Source organism: Megalobrama amblycephala, linkage group LG7, assembly GCF_018812025.1.
Source record: "Megalobrama amblycephala isolate DHTTF-2021 linkage group LG7, ASM1881202v1, whole genome shotgun sequence".
Classification (NCBI taxonomy): Eukaryota; Metazoa; Chordata; class Actinopteri; order Cypriniformes; family Xenocyprididae; genus Megalobrama; species Megalobrama amblycephala.
In genome coordinates, this window is record NC_063050.1 from 30,930,339 (window position 1) to 30,940,006 (window position 9,668).

At 37.9% G+C, this 9,668-nt stretch overlaps 1 pseudogene; it reads left to right on the top strand.

The window, feature by feature from the left end:
• The first annotated feature begins 2,246 nt into the window (after nucleotides 1–2,246).
• On the top strand, nucleotides 2,247–9,213 carry LOC125272313 (annotated as a pseudogene).
• The last annotated feature ends 455 nt before the right edge of the window (nucleotides 9,214–9,668 follow it).

Genomic DNA, 9,668 nt, shown 5'->3' on the forward strand with positions numbered 1-9,668 from the left:
ATGGGGTGTATCCTTGATGACATAGCTATAATTGGGGGAGACTGTGTGCCAAGAGGACAAACAGCCTCTGCTGAATAGCATTGGACCTCAGCTGATGCGTGCCACAAGGAAAAATGTTCCCTTGTCTCCTGAAGTCCAACTCCTTGCAGCCTTTTGATTTTATGCAACAGGCAGTTTTCTCCAGGTACTTGGTGATGGGTTTAGACTAAGGCATCAGTGTCAAGAGCTGCTCAAGCGGTCACCAATGCATTACTTACACTTGCTGTAGAACACATTAAATTTCCAGCGTCACGACAGGACTTCACAGAAATACAACAGTATTTTTTAACACATCATCACATCCCACAGGTCATCGGAGTGATCGAGGGTACCTTGATCCTGATCCTTACACCATCTGTGGATGGCCATGCATATATATTTAACGGAGGCCAGCTAGTAGTCGCTGTGCGCGTAAACCTCTCTCCTCTGATCTCAAGAGATGCTCTGGTGACTGACGCTAGAGGTTGCATCCTTTAGCCTCCTTGTTAGAGTGTCCAACTCCCACCCCAGAGACTCAGGTTTGAGGCCCGCGCAGAGTGGGCCGAGTAGGACCTGGGTAGAGGGGCTACATATATGCCACAAAGGCTATGACTGCCAGGTGATCTGTGACCATAAGGGTTTGAATACAGACAATGTTTCAAGGCCCAGAAGCACACAGGACCGGATCAGCAGCCAGCCAGCTCCAGGACCAGAACAAGTCCATCAGCAGCTCGTAAGTGAAGAAATATGGATGTCAAAAAATGGTGAAATTGAATGGTCTTACCCAAGAAATGAGCCACCCCGCATGGCTGCCAATGTGATAAAGATGCAACCAGGGCCAACACGGATGGCAGTTACTCATGTGCAGGACGTCAGTCTTCTTTTGAGCTGATGCTCAATCTTATCCTCTTCTTCAAAGTCCCTGTCAGACACCGAATTTTCAGAAACCTCTTCCTCTATATCATCAAAAGCTTCTCTCTCTTCCAAAATCAACTGCAAGGTCCTCTGAGCAGCAAATCTTTGATCTTGATAAGGAATCAAACTGGCAAAGCTATATTTATTGTGTATTTATATTTATTGGTTGCAAACATTGTTGCAACACCAGCTCTCCCAAAAAAAATAACACAAATAAATAAATGAAATCATAAATAGGCACATACTGATGCCTCAAACTGTACTGTTTTTTGTGACATTCTGTTTTTACCCATCAGTGAAACTGAAAGCAGATGGTGTTGCTGCTTGAATTTTGCAACCATGTTGCAACTTTGTGTGGGAACGGCAGAGACACAACTCACTCACTCACTCACTCACTCACTCACACACCAGACAAGGGGAGGACAGAGTTAAGGTTCACAGGACCTACAATTTCCACACTTTTATTTGCCCCCAACATCTTGTAAGTAATATAAATGTGTAAGGGGGTGTACAGTGTGTGGTCATTGAAAATGTGTTCTGGTATACGTTCTTCATGGGCCAGCCTTCCACGTGCATCAATGAGTCTTGGCCGCCCATGACCCTGTCGCTGGTTCACCACTGTTCCTTCCTTGGAGCACTTTTGATAGATACTGACCACTGCAGACCGGGAACACCCACAAGAGCTGCAGTTTTGGAGATGCTCTGATCCAGTCTTCTAGCATCACAATTTGGCCTTGTCAAACTCACTCAAATCCTTACGCTTGCCCATTTTTCCTGTTTCTAACATATCAACTTTAGAGGACAAAATGTTCAGTTGCTGCCTAATATTGGTGCCGTGATGAAGAGATAATCAGTGTTATTCACTTCACCTGTCAGTGCTCACAATGTTATGTACTCTATAACTGTATAGCACTTTATCAAAACTCGGGTGTTTCTAGCTCACTTCCTCATTCTGTGCTGTCAGTAGGTGTCCCTGTAGTCCTTTAATAGTCAGAGTGATTCTTTTTATTATCTATTATTATTATTATTATTATATAATTGTACTAAATTAATGTTAAAAGAGCAGACCAGATTATGAGTTTCTATTAACAACTATATGCATGGCTTGGGTGTTCAGTACAAGCTTATTTATTTCAGTAAACAACTGCAGTTTACATTTTTTGTTTTTGAAGTCTTGACCCATGACAGGCATTTGAGTGCATCACACATACAAAAGTGAATTTTTTCACAGCTGACAGTGTTTTTCCCCTCCCCCACTGTGGTCGTTTTTTCACCCGCCAGACTTACAGGTCACTGCGGTGTTCATGCCTGTTTCTGAAGATTTCAGGCGATGCACTTCCTGCTTAAAAACACATCTAAATAGACTTTCGGTCATGGGCCCGAGTGTTATTATGAAGATCTTCGCTCTGCTTTGTGTTTTTCTTCTTTATGGGACTTTGCCTTCAATTCAAGCAGGTAAATGATTAAAAGTTTATCAGCGAACCAAAGTCAAAGTAACTAATGAGCATGTGTCAATTTAAAATGTCTTTGTAATGACCGAATGGAAATACGATTACAAATTTATGGTAACATGAATATATTTTGATACAAGTGAACAGGTATTTTTACCAGTTTTGTCAATCCACTAATAACTGGACCAAAATTTTGATCTATAAGCAGTGGCTAATTTTCCACCACCGTTCATAATTCATATCATAATAAGTTTTTATCTCATAATTATGACTTTTAAAGTCATTATCTCAATTTAGTAAGTCATAATAATGTAAACTCTAAAAAATGCTGAGTTAAAAGCAACCCAAGTTAGGTTGAAAATGGACAAACCCAGCAATAGGGTTGTTTTAACCCAGTGGTTTGGTTAAATGTTTGCCCAATGTTACTTAATCCAACTATTCTTTAAAATTTACTATATGGCTGGCTTAAAATGAACTTAAAATAGGTTGGAAATTAAAAATCAGACACATAATTACTAGAGGCAACAATAATAATCAAAAGGTGAACATTTATTAATAAGCAATTTAATGCATGTTTATTGTTTAATTATTCATTAAACTTATAAATTAATGTTCATGCATTAAACATATTAATAAATGTTAATTTCCAACATACAGTCCTGGCCAAAAGTTTTGAGAATGAAATAAATATTAATTTTCACAAAGTCTGCTGCTTCAGTGTTCATAGATTCTTTTGTCAGATGTTACTATGGTATACTGAAGTATAATTCCAAGCATTTCAAAAGTGTCAAAGGCATTTATTGACAATTACATTAAGTTTATGCAAAGAGTCACTGTTTGCAGTGTTGATCCTTCTTTTTCAAGACCTCTGCAATTCGCCCTGGCATGCTGTCAATCAACTTCTGGGCTGAATCTTTTGTTACGAATTAGTGATTCGGATCACATATCAAACTGCCAAAGCAGTGTTTTGAAATCGGCCATCGCTAGATATTGTTGAAAAGTCGTTATTTTTTATTTTATTTATTATTTATTTATATTTTGCTGCACAAAAAGTATTCTCCTTGCTTTATAATGTTAAGTAGGTAGAACCACTGTACTCACAATAATTTTTAAATATGTTTTGAGTACCTTTGTGGATATTGAGAATCTGTCATGATTATCAGCTGGAGTGCCCTTGATAGCCACCAGAGGGCACTCTACCCCAAACTATTATCAATATCAAAGACTTCAGTTCCCATCATCCTTTGCCCAGACTTTTCAGCCATGGTTGCATTCAGCTGTTCCTCATTTCATTGATAGTTTGTCAATATAAGCCTGGTTTACTCATCCATTCCCTGTGAAGTATTGTCTGGTGTCACAACTGAGCGTTAATCCTGTGTTCCCTTGCCCTTGGTTTTGATCTCTGCCTGTTTTCTGGATTACCCTGCCTGCCCTGTGTGTTTCTGCCTTGTTGTATGTTTTGGACTGCCTTCTTGTGTATTTATGACCCTTTGCCTGTTCTTGACCTTGATTGTGGATTACCCTTAATTAAACTGCATTTGGATCCTCAACCATTCAAGTCTCGGTGTAGTTGTGACAAGTTCAGTGGCATTACTGGCAATTGAGGCCTCACTGAGCCATCAGATTTCATCAAAAATATCTTGCGTTCTGAAGATAAACTAAGGTCTTATGGGTGTAGAATGACATGAGGGTGAGCAATAAATGCAGCATTCATTTTTGGGTGAACTAACCCTTTAAGTTTATGCAAAGAGTCAATATTTGTAGTGAAATGAACAAAGATGAACGAAGGTCATTTTTAGGTGAATTAACTAACCCTTTAATGTAATTGTCAATAAATGCCTTTGACACTTATGAAATGCTTGGAATTATACTTAGATTACCATAGTAACATCTGACAAAAAGATCTAAAAACATTGAAGCAGCAGACTTTGAGAAAATTAATAATTGTTTGGGTTCATTTTAAGCAAGCAATACAGTAATTTTTTTAGCAATCGCTGAGTTAAATAAAACTACCCAGCAGGTTGGGCAAACATTTAACCTAACCACTGAATTAAAACAACCCAATTGCTAAGTTTGTCCATTTTCAACCCATCTTAAGTTGTTTTTAACCCAACATTTTTAGAGTGTAATCCAAACCTTACTTTCATTCAGGAAATTTCCCCTCTGGAAGTTTCTCTCAGAAAATAACATAAAATGACCGTTGACAAATTAATCCAGTTTTAATCAGTTTGGCACAGACTTCCCAACATTGGGTTGCATTGACCCAGCAGCTGGGTTATACAAAAACTACCCAGCACCTGGGTAAAAAAAATTGTAAAAAATAACCCAATAAAAATTGGGTAACAAACATTACCTAATGGGATCCTTTTGTAAAGTGCAACTGATTATTATAGTTCCAAGAACCAAAAAAAAAAAAGTAACTGCATTTTTAGAGTGTAGTTCTTTTATGCCTTTTTATGTCTAGTTTATTCCTCTTGATTGCAGAGAGACACTCGCTGTATTACATTTACACGGCCTTGTCTAAACCTGTGGATCTGCCGGGCATCTATGAATTCACTGCTATGGGTCTGCTGGACGACACACAGATTGACTATTACAATAGTGAAGAAAAGAGAAAGATTCCCAAACAGCAGTGGATGAAAGAGAAAATGCAGGAGGATTACTGGGAAAAAGGCACTCAGTCCAGAAAGAGTAAAGAACAGTGGTTTAATGTGAACATCCATATTCTGATGAGCCGCATGAGACACAATGAATCAGGTGAGAAACATCCATACAGTTTAACCTGCACACGATTTTTTATTAAGACACAACAAACATTTTGACTCTTCTCCATTTCAGATCTTCATGTTCTTCAGTGGAGACACGGTTGTGAAGTTGAGCAGCAGGGAGATGAAGTGAAGTTTATAAAAGGCATTGATGAGTACGGCTATGATGGAGAAAACTTCTTGTCTTTTGATGATAGAGAGGCTCAATGGGTCGCTGCAGTTGATGAAGCTCTACCAACCAAGAGAAAATGGGACAATGTGCCGATCCTAAACCAATACACCAAAGGATACCTGGAGAAAGAGTGTGTGGACTGGCTCAACAAATTCAGAGGATATGGAGACGAGAAGCTCAGAAACGGCTGTGAGTGAATGTGTGTTTGTAGATTATCTGCAGCTGATGAAACTGATTGATGAACTGATTCTGTGTTTTCAGCTCCTCCAAATGTTTATGTGATTGAAAAGAAGAATACCAATGATGAAACCAAGCTGAAACTCACCTGTCTGGCCACTGGCTTCTACCCCAAAGATGTGATGATGATCATTAGGAAATATCGCACATCTCTGCCTGAAGATCAGATTGAATCCACAGAAATCCGACCAAACCATGATGGATCCTTCCAGATGAGGAAGAGTGTGGAGATCAAGAAGGAGGAAAAAGATGAATATGATTGTTTTGTGTACCACAAGAGCATCAAAGATCCAGTTATCACCAAATTAGGTATGCAAACTTAGAGTATGTTTACATGACAACGGTGTATTAAAATCGTAAAGTTTTTGTCCCACCGCTGCCAAGACAAATGTTAGGATAGTCATGGCTTAATGGTTAGAAAGTCAGACAAGTAACCTGAAGAGGTTGTGGGTTAAATTCTCAATACTGGTAGGAAAGAACTGAGCTGCCTTTGAGCAAGACACCAAATGTGTGTGTGTGTGTGTGTGTGTGTGTGTGTGTGTGTGTGTGTGTGTGTGTGTGTTCACTACTCACTACTGATAAATGTTTGTGCACTACCTTGTGTTACCTTACTTGAACATCACTTTCACTTTTTCCTTTGTGTTTTTCACGTACACATAAAAACATTGTCAAAGCGATCCCCGTTCACACAAATCTGCAAAAACGACTAAAAACACTGTATTATTCATGCCAGGCCAATAGATGGCGATGTCACTATGTCAAGAAACACTACGCACCTATAGACTGAACATATAATGCACATGTGAATGACGTCAACATTTTCACAAATACTGATTTTTGTAATTTCAAGAAAGAATCTGATGGTATGTTTGAACTGTTGCTTTAATATAAACCATGCAAATTTCATGTAGATTCACACCACAGCACTGGAGATGCACTTTGACATTTCTCTCTTTCTCCATCAGGACGCAAGAGTGGTGAAACACTAGACATCAGTGCGACTGTCTCTCGGGAGAAAACCAAACAAAGTATGTTTTACCTGAAATATCAGTGCTGTTTTGACTCATTTCTGTTTCTCCATAGGCTCTAGTGTAGCACAGGAGAAATATCATTACATTTAGAGCTTCTTACAGGAGCTGCTTGTTAATTGTAAATATAGCATTAAAGGATTAGTTCAGTTTCAAATGAAAATTAGCCCAAGCTTTACTCACCCTCAATCCAACCTAGGTGTATATGACTTTCTTCTTTCTGATGAACACAATCAGATGTATATAAATAAATATCCTGACACATCCAAGATTTATAATGGTAGTGAACAGGACCAACAAGTATATGACGCTGAAGAAAGTGCATCCATCCACATTCATCCATCATAAACGTACGACACACGGCTCTGGGGGGTTAATAAAGGCCTTGTGAAGTGAAGCAATGCGTTTGTGTAAGAAAAATATCCATATTTAACAAGTTATGTTCTGATAACTGATTGACACTAAATGACTAGCGGAAGAGGTGTAACTCTAGTCTGACAAGTAGGCGTGACCAAAATTGTAGTATCTATAAAACACATTTTTATACAAGTCTAAATGTTGTAATATGTATTCCACATTATCATAATATGTTAGGAAGTCTCACAAAACCAGTTCTGGGCAAGGTACTCAAAAAATAGATTCAGAGAAAATTGCTTATTACACTATAAGCTGCTTGACAAATGTCTGCCAAATTCATTCACTCATTTCCATTCATTCATTCAGTGGACTATATTAGTAGAGTGATGTGAGGAATAGTGAATGAGGGTATATGGGGCGATTATAAATACAGACCAGGTCTCTGGAACTATCCATCATTTTCAAAACAGTTCTGCAATATATTAACTTCCATCTACAGCATAAATGTGGATGTTTTGTTGATCACTTTGTTGTTTTGGATCTTTCTTGAATGATTTTCTGCTCTTTTTAAATCAATGAGTGGAATTCCATTAACTGTGTTGTAAGAGTCTTTTCTTGGACTGAAATCAAGGAAAAGGTTTCCAGTAGGATCTTATTTGATCCTGTTAGGATATCTTGGGATTTTGACTAAAATGTCTCTGAATTGCATATCTGGCTTTGTTATCATAATACATTTAGTCTATTTGGTACCGATGTGTTTATAAGTATTAGTGATCAGCTATTTCATGCATATTTTATTCTCTTTATTTCAGAGAGACACTCGCTGTATTACATTTACACAGCCTTGTCTAAACCTGTGGATCTGCCGGGCATCTATGAATTCACTGCTATGGGTCTGCTGGACGACACACAGATCGACTATTACAATAGTGAAGAAAAGAGAAAGATTCCCAAACAGCAGTGGATGAAAGAGAAAATGCAGGAGGATTACTGGGAAAAAGGCACTCAGTCCAGAAAGAGTAAAGAACAGTGGTTTAATGTGAACGTCCATATTCTGATGAGCCGCATGAGAGACGATGAATCAGGTGAGAAACATCCATACAGTTTAACCTGCACATGATTTTTATTATCACCACCTCACTACAAACATTTTGATTTGTGTCCATTTCAGATCTTCATGTTCTTCAGTGGAGAGTTGGTTGTGAAGTTGAGCAGGAGGGAGATGAAGTGAAGTTTCTCAAAGGCATTTATGAGTTCAGCTATGATGGAGAAAACTTCTTGTCTTTTGATGATAAAGAGTCTCGATGGGTCGCTCCAGTTGATGAAGCTCTACCAACCAAGAGAAAATGGGACAATGTGCCGATCCTAAACCAATACACCAAAGGGATACCTGGAGAAAGAGTGTGTGGACTGGCTCAACAAATTCAGAGAATATAGAGACGAGGAGCTCAGAAACAGCTGTGAGTAAATGAGCGTATTTGTATTTGTTGATGATCTGCAGCTGATTGATAAACTAATACCTGTGTTTTTAGCTCCTCCAGATGTTCATATGTTTGTGAGAAAATCAATTTACAAAAGCAAGCTGAAACTCACCTGTATGGCCACTGGCTTCTACCCAAAAGACGTGATCTTGACTATTAGGAAATATCACACATCTCTGCCTGAAGATGAGATCGAATCCACAGGAATCAGACCAAACCATGATGGATCCTTCCAGATGAGGAAGAGTGTGGAGATCAAGGGGAAGGAAAAAGATGAATATGATTGTTTTGTGATCCACAGTTCCCTCAAAGAACCAATTATCAACAAATTAGGTAGGCAAACTGTAAGCATTAATACAATTATTAGATACATCATAATGCCCTTTTCAGATATTATTTAGAATTTAAATATTAAGATATTGTTTCAGCTGTATGAAATATCATGTCTCAGAATAGTGCTGCACTGCCACTATACTTGATATTCTTGTGGTTTTCCAGGACAAGCTACTGAACCATTGAATGCAAGTGCAGCTGATGCTGAAGAGCCTTTGCTTGAGAAAGAAATCGATGGTATGTCTTTTTAAGATTTGTTATTTATCAGGCAAATTTCAGATAGATTCAGCAGTGGAGATTTGACATTACACTGTTTCTCCAACAGGACAAGAGAGATCTGGAGAATCACCAGACATCAGGGCGACTGTTTTCATATTTTATATCTCTGTCATATTTCATTTAATCTGGATATTTTGAAGCTCAAGAAACTGACATTTTAGACTAAGTGCCCAAAGAAAGATCTTTTCATTTGAAGAGAGCTGATTTTTCAGGCTCAAATTGAATTTTATGAAATTTAGCTATATAAAAAAAAAAATGCAATTAATCAAACATGTGAGTTTGTCTTTCTGACTTGCAACAGCATGTTTCTTCCACAGTAAAATAGTATTTCCATCAATATTTTCTATCAATATTTTTTTTATTTCGAAAAACAAACAAACAAACAAACAAACAAACAAAACAAAAAAAGTATATTTTACCAGACATGCACAGTAACAAATGAATAGCTGTCTCTTAACACACATTGCAAAAGTTACATTTTACAACTCGTGGCCGCATCACCACCTCGGGTGAGCATTATTTTCTAGGAATTTAACAGCCTGTCCTCAATGATTAGAACTGAATATTCCATAAAACAGGATTCTGTTTGTCAAAAAAAAAAAAAAAACAATAAATAAATCTCCACTGAAGGT